The sequence below is a fragment of the Schistocerca gregaria genome, chromosome 9 (assembly GCF_023897955.1).
Source record: "Schistocerca gregaria isolate iqSchGreg1 chromosome 9, iqSchGreg1.2, whole genome shotgun sequence".
Classification (NCBI taxonomy): Eukaryota; Metazoa; Arthropoda; class Insecta; order Orthoptera; family Acrididae; genus Schistocerca; species Schistocerca gregaria.
In genome coordinates this window covers 23648776-23662873 of record NC_064928.1, presented here as the reverse complement: position 1 = coordinate 23662873, position 14098 = coordinate 23648776, and the positions used below count along the sequence as shown (strand labels likewise).

General features: G+C 45.4%; 1 protein-coding gene across 2 annotated transcripts in view; it reads right to left on the bottom strand.

Moving 5' to 3' along the window:
- The window catches only part of LOC126292139 (uncharacterized), a 670252-nt gene that overhangs the window by 106985 nt on the left and 549169 nt on the right, over positions 1-14098 (bottom strand). The gene's annotated exons all lie outside the window — the stretch shown is intronic.

The window sequence follows — 14098 nt, the reverse complement described above, 5'->3', positions numbered from 1 at the left end:
ATGAAATAATTTTGCATAAGATACGTTGATGACACCATTAATGATCCTTTGCATAGGTTTGATGTATCGCTTCACCACCAAGATATGAGTAAGCATGTTGTAAACTGGGATTTCTTGAATATTTCAAAGTGATATGTAAATATGCTTGTTGATTGTAGATATTACAAAAGGGGCTTTTAAATTACTGTAATGAAATGAAACTCTGGTAAGTCGCACTACATTACGTAACCTGAGACTGTTATATTTGCGGTAAACAACAGCCTCAGTTTCCTTTCCCAATAGACCCGGGATCGCAACTGATTGCTGTGTACTTCTCCTTCCTTATAGTCCACGATTATGGAAATGGAAGAGGATCTAGATAAAGATGAAATTGGAGATACGATACTGCGTGAAGAGTTTGACAGAACACTGAAACACCTGAGTCGAAACAAGGCCCCGGGAGTAGACAACATTCCATTGGAACTACTGACGGCCTTGGGAGAGCCAGTCCTGACAGAACTCTACCATCTGGTGAGCAAGATGTATGAGACAGGCGAAATACCCTCAGACTTCAAGAAGAACATAATAAATCCAATCCCAAAGAAAGCAGGTGTTGACAGACGTGAAAATTACCGAACTGTCAGTTTACTAAATCACAGCTGCAAAATACTAACGCGAATTCTTTACAGACGAATGGAAATACTGGTAGAAGCCGACCTCGGGGAAGATCAGTTTGGATTCCGCAGAAATGTTAGACCACGTGAGGCAATACTGACCCTACGACTTGTCTTAGAAAATAGATTAAGGAAAGGCAAACCTACATTTCTAGCATTTGTAGACTTAGAGAAAGCTTTTGACAATGTTGACTGGAATACTCTCTTTCAAATTCTAAAGGGGGCAGGGGTAAAATACAGGGAGCGAAAGGATATTTACAATTTGTACAGAAACCAGATTGCAGTTATAGGAGTAGAGGGGCATGAATGGGAAGCAGTGGTTGGAAAGGGAGTGAGACAGGGTTGTAGCCTGTCCTCGATGTTATTCAACCTGTATATTGAGCAAGTAGTAAAGGGAAGAAAAGAAAAATTCGGAGTAGGTATTAAAGTCCATGGAGAAGAAATAAAAACGTTGAGGTTCGCCGATGACATTGTAATTCTGTCAGAGACAGCAAAGCACTTGGAAGAGTAGTTGAACGGAATGGACAGTGTCTTGAAAGGAGGATACAACATAAAGATCAACAAAAACAAAACAAGGATAATGGAATGTAGTCGAATTAAGTCGGGTGATGCTGAGGGAATTAGATTAGGAAATGAGACACTTAAAGTAGTAAATGAGTTTTGCTATTTGGGGAGCAAAATAACTGATGATGGTCGAAGTAGAGAGGATATAAAACGTAGACTGGCAATGGCAAGGAAAGCGATTCTGAAGAAGAGAAATTTGTTAACATCGAGTATAGATTTAAGTGTCTGAAAGTCGTTTCTGAAAGTATTTGTATGGAGTGTAGCCGAGTTAGAAAACTGCTGCGGAAGCAAAGGGAACTTCACAGCAAACATAAACATAGCCAAAGCCTTGCAGACAAACAAAAATTACGCGAAGCGAAATGCAGTGTGAGGAGGGCTATGCGAGAGGCTTTCAATGAATTCGAAAGTAAAGTTCTATGTACTGACTTGGCAGAAAATCCTAAGAAATTTTGGTCCTATGTCAAAGCGGTAGGTGGATCAAAACAAAATGTCCAGACACTCTGTGACCAAAATGGTACTGAAACAGAGGATGACAGACTAAAGGCCGAATTACTAAATGTCTTCTTCCAAAGCTGTTTCACAGAGGAAGACTGCACTGTAGTTCCTTCTCTAGATTGTCGCACAGTTGACAAAATGGTAGATATCGAAATAGACGACAGAGGGATAGAGAAACAATTAAAATCGCTCAAAAGAGGAAAGGCCGCTGGTCCTGATGGAATACCAGTTCGATTTTACACAGAGTACGCGAAGGAACTTGCCCCCCTTCTTGCAGCGGTGTACCGTAGGTCTCTAGAAGAGCGAAGCGTTCCAAAGGATTGGAAAAGGGCACAGGTCATTCCCGTTTTCAAGAAGGGACGTCAAACAGATGTGCAGAACTATAGACCTATATCTCTAACGTCGATCAGTTGTAGAATTTTGGAACACGTATTATGTTCGAGTATAATGTCTTTTCTGGAGGCTAGAAATCTACTCTGTAGGAATCAGCATGGGTTTCGAAAAAGACGGTCGTGTGAAACCCAGCTCTCGCTATTCGTCCACGAGACTCAGAGGGCCTTAGACACGGGTTCACAGGTAGATGCCGTGTTTCTTGACTTCCGCAAGGCGTTTGACACAGTTCCCCACAGTCGTTTAATGAACAAAGTAAGAGCATACGGACTATCAGATCAATTGTGTGATTGGATTGAGGAGTTCCTAGATAACAGAACTCAGCATGTCATTCTCAATGGAGAGAAGTCTTCCGAAGTAAGAGTGATTTCAGGTGTGCCGCAGGGGAGTGTCATAGGACCGTTGCTATTCACAATATACATAAATGACCTGGTGGATGACATCGGAAGTTCACTGAGGCTTTTTGCAGATGATGCTGTGGTGTATCGAGAGGTTGCAACAATGGAAAATTGTACTGAAATGCAGGAGGATCTGCAGCGAATTGACGCATGGTGCAGGGAATGGCAATTGAATCTCAATGTAGACAAGTGTAATGTGATGCGAATACATAGAAAGATAGGTCCCTTATCATTTAGCTACAAAATAGCAGGTCAGCAACTGGAAGTAGTTAATTCCATAAATTATCTGGGAGTACTCATTAGGAGTGATTTAAAATGGAATGATCATATAAAGTTGATCGTCGGTAAAGCAGATGCCAGACTGAGATTCATTGGAAGAATCTTAAGGAAATGCAATCCGACAACAAAGGAAGTAGGTTACAGTACGCTTGTTCGTCCAATGCTTGAATACTGCTCAGCAGTGTGGGATCCGCACCAGGTAGGGTTGATAGAAGAGATAGAGAAGATCCAACGGAGAGCAGCGCGCTTCGTTACAGGATCATTTAGTAATTGCGAAAGCGTTACGGAGATGATAGATAAACTCCATTGGAAGACTCTGCAGGAGAGACGCTCAGTAGCTCGGTACGGGCTTTTGTTAAAGTTTCGAGAACATACCTTCACCGAAGAGTCAAGCAGTATATTGCTCCCTCCTACGTATATCTCGCGAAGAGACCATGAGGATAAAATCAGAGAGATTAGAGCCCACACAGAAGCATACCGACAATCCTTCTTTCCACGTACAATACGAGACTGGAATAGAAGGGAGAACCGATAGAGGTACTCAGGGTACCCTCCGCCACACACCGTCAGGTGGCTTGCGGAGTATGGATGTAGATGTAGATGTATGGAAGTGAAACATAGACAATAAATAGTTTGGACAAGAAGAGAATAGAAGCTTTCGAAATGTGGTGTTACAGAAAAATGTTGAAGATTAGATGGGTAGATCACATAACTAATGAGGAGGTATTGCATAGAATTTGGGAGAAGAGGAGTTTGTGGCACAACTTGACCAGAAGAAAGGACAGGTTGGTAGGACATGTTCTGAGGCATCGAGGGATCACAAATTTAGCATTGGAGGATAGCGTGGAGGGTAACAATCGTAGAGGGAGACCAAGAGATGAATACACTAAGCAGATTCAGAAAGATGTAGGTTGCAATAAGTACTGGGGGATGAAGAAACTTGCACAGGATAGAGTAGCATGGAGAGCTGCATCAAACCAGTCTCAGGACTGAAGACAACAACAACAACAACATAGTCTACGATCACTGTGCACAATAGAAGTTGAAATGGCTGCAGAAAAGTGAGAGAAATTGTAATAAGAATGGGAGGACTGATTCAGCATACTGAAAAGGAATAACAGTCTCTGGTGAAATGAAAAGCAAAGTGTGCAAAAGGAATTTCACTTTCAAACGCAGCGCAGAGAGCGAATAAGTGGAAAGGGTACGCTGAATGTCTTTACGAGCGGGTACGCTGAATGTCTCTACGAGAGGGAGGAACTGTCTCGCAGAAGAGTAACTGGGAGTCGGCATGCGAGACATAAGGGCTCCAGTTCTAGAGTCAAGAGTTTAACAGACGTCTGGAAGACTATCGATCAAATAAGGTGGCAGGCATAGACAAGATTGCTTCAGAATTTCTAAAATCACAGCGTGAAATGGCAACCAAACGACTATTTCAAATTGGTGGGTAACATAAATAGGGTCTGAAGGTATTCAGTCAGACATTCGGAGAAATGTGATCCATACAATACCGAAGACAGCAATGGCAGGTAAGTTTGAAAACTATAGCACAATTAGTCTAAATCTCATGCCTGAAATTGGTGACAACATTAATGTGAAATAGAAGAACAAAAAAGGAATTTGATCTTCTGTTAGGTGACGAAGAGTTCGGCTTTAAAAAAGGTGAAGGCGCTTGCTTATGAAACCAAGACTAAAGAATTTTAAGCCATTTTCATAGGATGTGTCGATCTAGAAAACGCGATTGAAAATTTAAAATGGTGCAAGAGTTCCGAAATTCTCAGTAAAAAGGTGTAAGTTACTACGGGCAGACGTGTAATATAAAATGCATACGAACCGAGAAGCAATAATAAAACTGGTGTAAGGTAACGAGACTGCGCAATGTGTTTGGGGAACACACTACTGGAAAATTAAAATTGCTACATCAAGAAGAAATGCAGATGATAAACGGGTATTCATTGGACAAATATATTATAGTAGAACTGACACGTGATCCTGATAAATCAGTACCCAGAACAACCACCTCTGGCCGTAATAACGGCCTTGATATGCCTGGGCATTGAGTCAAACAGAGCTTGGATGGCATGTACAGGTACACCTGCTCATGCAGCTTCAACACGATACCACAGTTCATCAAGATTAGTGACTGGTGTATTGTGACGAGCCAGCTACTCGGCCATCATTGACAAGACGATCTCAATTGGTGAGAGATCTGGAAAATATGGTGGCCAGGGCAGTAGTCGAACATTTTCTGTATTCAGAATGACCTGTACAGGACCTGCAAAATGCGGTCGTGCATTATCCTGCTGAAATGTAGGGTTTCATAGGGATCGAATGAAGGCAAGAGCTCCATGGACCGAACATCTGAAATGTAACGTCCACGTTTCCAGTGCGGACAGCTGCGGGACATGTTCTGCTACTGCTGATTTTGTGGCCTGCCTTAGCCTAGAATTGGAACATTCCATGGATTATGAGAACACCAAGGTCATGGTCCAGACCCCCAGGTTCTGGGATAGTGTCATCACTGAATCTATAGAGATAAAGATGGCACAAAACTTGATTAACCGGGAAGCAGGATACCAGCTAAGCACTGCATGGAATCCGGCATTTGAACTGCTGAAGCAATCCAGAGAAAATATGTTTCCAACACCAACAACGAGCCTCAGACATCCGCACACTGCGGGCATGAACCAAGAAGGGAACACCAGGAAGCCTCAGCCACAGTCGGAGACGGCCAGAGCGGGAGCGGACGGAATAGGGAACGTCCACTCTTCACTCACTCACTCTTCTACCTTACGGGTCTGCCCTGACCCGTGCAGGAGCAGGCTAAGCAGTCGACTGCTATTCCTGCGTAAGCCTTACATTTCGGAGGGACTACGTCTCTTCGTGGATTGGCCTCTGGTTTGTTTCTTTCTGGATGGGGATGTCCTGTCTCTATTGCGGAAGTTTTCACTCCCGCAGCAGGTCAGGCCAGCGTGTTGTTGGCCTGTGGTGTGCAGGATGGCCCAGGTCCCTGATGAGCCGGTTGTCGGACCGTTCGGCCCGCTCATAGAAGGCCCGCGCCGATTGCTTGAAGCGGTCGCGGAGGAGGGGTATTCCGGTCTGCTCGTGTAGCCGAGCGGTCGAGTATAGCCTCGGCAGGCGCAGAGCGAGCTTCAGCGCCCTGTTCTGCACCCTCTGCAGCTTGCTGATGTGTGTTTCGGCCGCGTTGCCCCACACCACAGCCGCGTATTCCAGCACTGGACGTACCAGCGCCAGGTACAGCGTGATGCCGTGGTGAGGCGGCAGCGCAGACGAGGGATTGAGCAGAGGGTACAGGACGCGTAGGCGCCCTATCGCTCTGCCCCTGACGTCCTCGATGTGCGGCTTCCATGTCAGCTTGTGGTCCAATGTGACACCCAGGTAGCGGCCAGTCTTGCTCCATGGGACGGGGCTGCCCATGACGGTGACTGGCGGAAGATCGGGCGGCAGTGGTCGTCTCGTGAACACCACCGCCTGGCTCTTCGCCGCGTTTTGCTTGAGGCGCCACTTGGTCGACCAGGCGCCAAGGGCCTCGCAACCTCGTTGAAGAAGACGGCGCATCTCGACCGCCTTCATGCTCCGCACGAACAGCGCAGTGTCGTCAGCATATAGTGCCAACTTCACCGGCGTCACGCGCGGAGCGTCGGCGGTGTATAGGGAGTACAGTAGAGGCCCAAGAACGGACCCCTGCGGCACTCCAGCACGGATGTATCGATGGGTGGATGACCCGTCGTCCAGCCTGACATGAAAGGACCGCTCGGCTAGGTATGACCGGAGGAGGACTCCGTGCGACGTCGGTACCCCGTGCACAAAAAGTTTGTACAGGAGGCCGTCGTGCCACACGGAGTCGAATGCCCTAGAGACGTCCAGGAACACCGCCCCAAGGTATTCCCGAGTCTCCAAGGCGCGCATGGCTTCTTCTACCAACCGCATCAGCTGGTGGACGGTGGAATGGCCCCTCCTAAAGCCGAACTGCTCGTCGGGTATGATGCCTTCTGCTGTCACGTGGCGGAGCAGGGGTCTGGTGTACAGGCGCTCGAACACCTTCGAGAGTGCCGGCAGCAGGCTGATTGGCCTATAGTTGGCGGCGTCCCGTGGGTCCTTGTTCGCCTTGGGGATTGCCAACACCTCTGCATGTTTCCATACAGAGGGGTAGACCCCAGAGCGAAGGACCTGGTTGAAGATGCCCGCCAGGAAAGGGTGTGCACCCGCCGGCAGGCTCTTCAGCAGATGGTTGGAGACGCCGTCAGCCCCGCCAGCCTTCTTGGTGTTGAGCGCCGTTATCTGCGCGGCCACCTCCTCGTCGGTGATGGGGTCGATCTCGTCCGCTTCGTCCCTGGCTTCCAGGAACACTGGGAGGTGCTCCTCAACCCGGTGGAGGTGCTCCTCGTCTATGTTATCATCCACCGGGGTGAATGACAGCTCGAAGTGGTCCGCCAGGGCGCCTGCTTTGCCGTCCGGGCTGCAGACGACGTCTTGTAGGGAACGTCCAGGGCGGCATTGGAGCGTCACTCGCGGGTGCGGACCGAGAAGGGAACACCAGGAGGCCACGACCGCAGTTGGAGACGGCCAGAGCGGGCGCGGACGGAATAGAGAAGACCTAGAGCGGCAGGATAGCGCGACTAGCGGGCGCGGACCGCCTAGGGAACACCAGGCACCGGGCAGGCATAAATATGCTACCCGGTCCAGCAAGCAGCCAGTCTCAGGGAACACCTGATGAAGACGTCAAGTAATGACGTCGAAATATCGTGTTTGGAAGACGCTGATGTCCGGCAGAAAACCCGATTTCCACGAGATGTCATCAAATCGCCGGGAAAGTCTAAGAAATTACATGATCAGGACTGTAAGATGCATCTCACTTTTTAACCCATTTTTTAAAATTATATTTTTATCACTTCTATTACGAGGTTGCAAAGCCACACAAGAATAAACAATCTTCGTTTATAAAACCGAACTGATCTGAAAATCTTCACCCGAACTTTCGTGTTCTTCTCCTTTCTCTTTGTCATCATTGTCCTCTTCATATATAAGACGGTCTCCACTGTAATCGAGAACGCTACTTATGCCGCACTTCTTGAAAGATTCAACAATAATGTTTTCTCTTATTCTAGACCACGACTATTTTATCCAGTGACAGAATTGTTTGATTGCACGTAGTTTTAAAGATTCTTTCGACGTGAATTCATGTTGGATTACATCCATCATCTATTCGGTGCATTCGTCCGTCATATTCACTTTAAATGGTTTATTTATCGAGATATCAAGAGGTTGCAATTGTGAAGTAACTCTTTATGGAATAACAGCAAACTCTGTATTTCCCTGCAACAATTTCTCTTTCACAGAATTTTTTAAATGACTACCGAACAGATCTAGCACAAGAAGAGAACTGTTCTTCAATAAATCACGTTTCTTTCTCTCCCACACTCTGCTTATCCATAATTTCACACCAGCCACGTCCATTTAACCCTTGTCATATACATCAACAATAACACATTGTGGTATTACGTTTGTTTGTGTGACCATCTTCCGTAGCAGCTGTTAATGTCTGTTATTATAGGTTATCTGTCTTGAGCTGACTGCAATATAATTACAAAGAATTACACCAGACGCATTTCACTTTTATTTGCAAAGCATATTCTGTGGTACTGGTGTTTCTTTACATAGTCTGCACCTTCCCTTCTTGCTGGCAGTGGTTGGTGTCGACAGTTTCATTTCATATCTGCAGTTTTTGGCATTTTGCGTTATTTCCTGCTCTGCACTATTTATAATCGACTTTCTTAAGCGTTTTCCATTCATCACTGCCACCATAAATCTATGTCCACAGAAAAAATCTTGGATAAAATCTAGTCAATGATGAATTACGAATAGTGAAACAGGCTCAACCAACTTCTTCAGAAACTTTGACGAAATACTTAATGCATTCTCATAGTTTACCATTTCAATTCACAACAATTTATTTAACCTCTGCCATTCATTTTCCAGTAAGTTCAACCTATAGTATGTATGCACGATCTGTTGCAATCTTTTTTATATGCTGTATAAGCATTTGATTTAATAACTGAATTGCGCACATGTCTATATTCTGTTGCTTCCCATTCATACTTTTATAAAATAAAACATATTATGGATATGAATATTCAATATAATAATTGAATTATATTATAGTGTAACGAACAACCAAGCTGCAGCTATTGCACCTTTCAATTATCTTTATAGCAAATATCAGCAGGCAAATCTCTAAATATGTAACATGTTTGAAGTGACGGTGTAAACATAATGTACAGTGGACAGGACATACAGCAAGTAGCACCATGCAGACTATTTATTACTCTGCTGCACCTGTTACTCTCAAAAATTCACGATTTTTAATCTTAAAAGTGCCTTTTCTAAAAAACAGTTTCAGAGTTAGCAAAAGGCGCAACGCAAGCAACATTCCGCATGGCCCGCTGCTGTCAAAAGTCGTCTGAGCTCTTCAGTAATATCAGCCATGTAAGTAAACAATTCACCCCCTGAGGATGATATTGTGAACCAACGAAACACTTAGCCGGTAAAATAAATAAGTGACTGAAAGAGAAAACTGATCATTAAAAGGAGGCGTCGGCAGTTGATGGCGGCTGAACGCCGGAGATAAGATGAAAAGTCTATTCCCAAACAGCGAATGGTATCAACGGTGGTGAGAGGTGTAACACACTCCACAGGGAGTCCCGTGCCAATGAACAAAACTTGTGACTTACGTACGTTCAAAGAGCTACCCGACGCCTCACCGTAAGTCGCTACCCACGTCAAAACAGATCGAACCTCGTCGGCATTACGTAAACAAATGACTACATCGTCAGCATAGGCCGTGCAACAGAATCGGTATCGATCTATTGGCAACCCTACCAAACGTTGTCTGAGTCCACACAGCACGGATTCCAAGGAAAAGGCGTACAAAATCGCTGATAGAGGGCAACCTTGACGTACGGATCGACCTATTTTTATCGGAGGAGTGAGTCTGCCATTGTACATAATCCTGGAAGAGGCACCCCGCAGAAGGCGCATCACTACCGTGATAACGGCGACTGGGAAACCCATATGGTGGCGAACGGCCGTAAGGAACGAATGGTCAACCCTATCAAAAGCTTGACTAAAGTCCAAAGACGCAAGTGCCCCAGAGAGGCGTTGTGCCTGGGTAACGGCGATCATATCCCTGTAGCGGCATAAAGCCGTGCGGATATTATTATCCCCTCCCTAAGATGCTTGGTCTGGCGACACAACATATCGGGCAACGGTTTTAAGTCGTGCTGCCAAAAGGCGAGTGAAGATTTTCATATCAGTGTTAAGGAGGGTGATGGGCCAATAATCACTGATATTGTTGCCACCATACGGTTTATGTACAGGAATAATAATTCCTTCCATGAAAGAGTCCGGCACAGGTACTTCCGGAGACATCAGTTCCCGACACATGGAGGTGAAGGTGGACTCTAACAAATCACGGAAGGTGCGATAAAATTCGAGGGGAAGACCGTCTGGTCCTGGGGAGCCATTGATGGTTCCTGCTCGGATCTTATCGCGGACTTCATCATCAGTCACCTCTGACACCAAGTCAATCGCCGCATCTCCTGGGAGACCACCGAAGCTGAGCTGTGAGACTTCCTCGATCAACTCTGGGGAATGTGGAATTGCGGCGTAGAGCTGCTGGTAGTGGGCGTGAAGCACATTCCCTATTGCATATTGGGTTACGTAGGACGGGAATCAATTTTCGGCGTCGATGTTGGCGTTCTTGGATGATATGGTACATAGATGGATGTTCATGAGGCATGTGATCAGCAGTACGAAATCGTACTATCGCTCCTTCCAAATGCCTTCGCATGAGATTGGAGATTTGGGCCTTAGCATGGTTCATCCTTGTATGGCGCTCAGGGGAGGCTGGCATCGTGAAGCATTCTCGTAGGATCCTGTAGTAAAAGTCCATAGTGCTCTTCCTCCAGGCGACAACATCTTTGCCATACCGGATCAAAGTTTTTCGAAGAGCAGGTTTTGCACACTGGATCCACCAGGATATGGTAGACGGATACGTGGGACGGCGTCTATTACATGTGATCCAAGTGTCTTCTATTAGAAGTCGACAGTCACGTGAATTAAGAAGTGCCGTGTTCAGTTTCCATAAACCACGTCCGTGCCATAGTGCCTGTCTTGTGAGAACAACATCACAGAAGTAAGCCTCATGATCTGAGAAAGCAACAGGCCAGATTTCAGCCTGTCGTGTGTGTTGAATTAGGGATCGCGAGATGTAGATGCGATCCAGTCGGCTAGAGGAGTGCGCAGTAAAGCCCAAACGATCACCGTGAACATGTCTCCACGTGTCGACAAATTGTAGCCGCGTCACGACTGTTTCCAGAGCTGCGCATGGTGAGTGACGCGGCAATTGATCCTGAGGTCGCTGGGTGCAGTTGAAGTCTCCACCCATGACACAGTCATCGTGTGGCCCCATAAAAAGGGGTGTAACTTCATCTGCGAAGAAGGCATTGCGTTCACGACGGTAGCTGGAGCCCGACGGCGCATAAATGTTGAAGATGCGTACACCAAAGAGAGTAAGGCCATACCTCTGCCGTTGGGGAGGTATAGGACATCTTCGGCAGGAAGACCCTCTCGTAAGATGATGGCAACACCACTACCGGTGTCCGAAGCGGGAGAAAGATGCGCCGTGAAGCCATGTGGTGGTGAAAAATCGGCAACATCCACTTCCTGAAAAAGCGCAATATCAATGTCCGCATCATAAATCATGTCGCGGAGCAGCGCTAGTTTGTGCGGCGCACGAATGGTCGCGAGGTAAATCGTTGCGACTCTATAATGCTGGTGTTGGAGTCCCACAGGCACAGGTGGGGCTGCTTCTTCAGGAGCGAGAGGTCGTCGATCTTGCCGGTCCGCTGAAGACGTTGGTATTGTGGAGAGTTGGCGGGAAGAAGCTACAGATAACACCTCGCTGATATATCGGTAATTGAAGACAGGGCACTGACTCGGTAAGCATAAGAAAAGGCATTACCAAAGGAAATGATCGAGCCATTAGAATTATAAAAATGAAATCTCACAACAATGAATATCTGAATAGCAGGGAGGTAGGAGTAAGGAGGTAGGCGTGAAGTTGTCTCCTCGGCAGTCCTTGCCTAGTGTCGCAATTACAATCTGAAACGTGGGCTCTAACTCTTCACTGATTACTGCAGACCTTATCACCAAATCAGAGCACTACAGCGGCGGTTGCTCGGTATGACACTTCATACACAGCACAAAAGAAAGCAGATCGCGTTCATACCAACAGTACACGTAAATTTTATTCACGGTATGTTCCGAGCTAAAACAAAACCTTATTTGGAGTGTATTTAGAGCGTTCCTTCAGTATGAGAATCGTACCTTATGAGTCTTCACGACCACACAATGTAGCGCTGAAGACCAGCAAACCAACTTATGGACGGGGATAATATAACAAAGCATTTACGTTTCACAAGCGCTGGCCATACTTCATACCAGCAGTAAATACTGAACTTGAAGGAGTAAACGTCAGGCAGATTTCAACTTACCAACACTCGTGGGCAGGTAGGTTAGAAATTTTAAAAAGGGAAATAGATAGGTTAAAATTAGATATAGTGGGAATTAGACATGTTCGGTGGCAGGAGGAACAAGACTTTTGGTCAGGTGAATACAGGGTCATAAATACAAAATCAAATAGGGGTAATGCAGGAGTGGTTTTAATAATGAATAAAAAAGTAGGTGTACGGGTAAGCTACTACAAACAGCATAGTGAACGCATTATTGTGGCCAAGATAGACACGAAGCCCACGTACTACAGTAGTACAAGTTTATATGCCAACTAGCTCTGCAGATGACGAAGAAATTGATGAAATGTATGATGAGATAAAAGAAATTATTCAGGTAGTGAAGGGAGACGAAAATTTAATAGTCATGGGTGACTGGAATTCATCAGTAGCAAAAGGGAGAGAAGGAAACATAGTAGGTGAATATGGATTGGGGCTAAGAAATGAAAGAGGAAGCCGCCTGGTAGAATTTTGCACAGAGCATAACTTAATCATAGCTAACACTTGGTTCAAGAATCATAAAAGTAGGTTGTATACATGGAAGAATCCTGGAGATACTAAAAGGTATCAGATAGATTATATAATGGTAAGACAGAGATTCAGTAACCAGGTTTTGAATTGTAACACATTGCCAGGGGCAGATGTGGACTCTGACCACAATCTATTGGTTCTGAACTGTAGATTAAAACTGAAGATACTGCAAAAAGGTGGGAATTTAAGGAGATGGGACCTGGATAAACAGAAAGAACCAGAGATCGTACAGAGTTTCAGGGAGAGCATAAGGGAACAATTGACAAGAATGGGGGAAAGAAATACAGTAGAAGAAGAATGGGTAGCTTTGAGGGATGAAATAGTGAAGGCAGAAGACGATCAAATAGGTAAAAAGACGAGGGCTAGTAGAAAACCTTGGGTAACAGGAGAAATATTGAATTTAATTGATGAAAGGAGAAAATATAAAAATGCAGTAAATGAAGCAGGCAAAAAGGAATACAAACGTCTCAAAAATGATATCGACATGAAGTGCAAAATGGCTAATCTCACTAGCGGTAAGATAGATACTGACTACAGGAAAATTAAAGAGACCTTTGGAGAAAAGAGAACCACTTGTATGAATATCAAGAGCTCAGATGGAAACCCAGTTCTAAGCAAAGAAGGGAAAGCAGAAAGGTGGAAGGAGTATGTAGAGGGCCTATACAAGGGCGATGTACTTGAGGACAATATTATGGAAATGGAAGAGTATGTAGATGAAGATGAAATGGGAGATATGATATTGCGTGAAGAGTTTGACACAGCAGTGAAAGATCTGAGTCGAAATAAGGCCCCCGGAGTAGACAACATTCCATTAGAACTACTGACGGCCTTGGGAGAGCCAGTCCTGACAAAAATCTACCATCTGGTGAGCAAGATGTATCAGACAGGCGAAATACGCTCAGACTTGAAGAAAAATATAATAATTCCAATCCCAAAAATGCAGGTGCTGACAGATGTGAAAATTACCGAACTATCAGTTTAATAAGATACGGCTGCAAAATACTAACACGAATTCTTTACAGACGAATGGTAAAACTGCTAGAAGCCGACCGCGGGGAAGATCAGTTTGGATTCCGTAGAAATGCTGGAACACGTGAGGCAGTACTGACCCTACGAGTTATCTTAGAAAATAGATTAAGGGAAGGCAAACCTATGTTCCTAGCATTTGTAGACGTAGAAAAAACACTTGACAATGTTGACT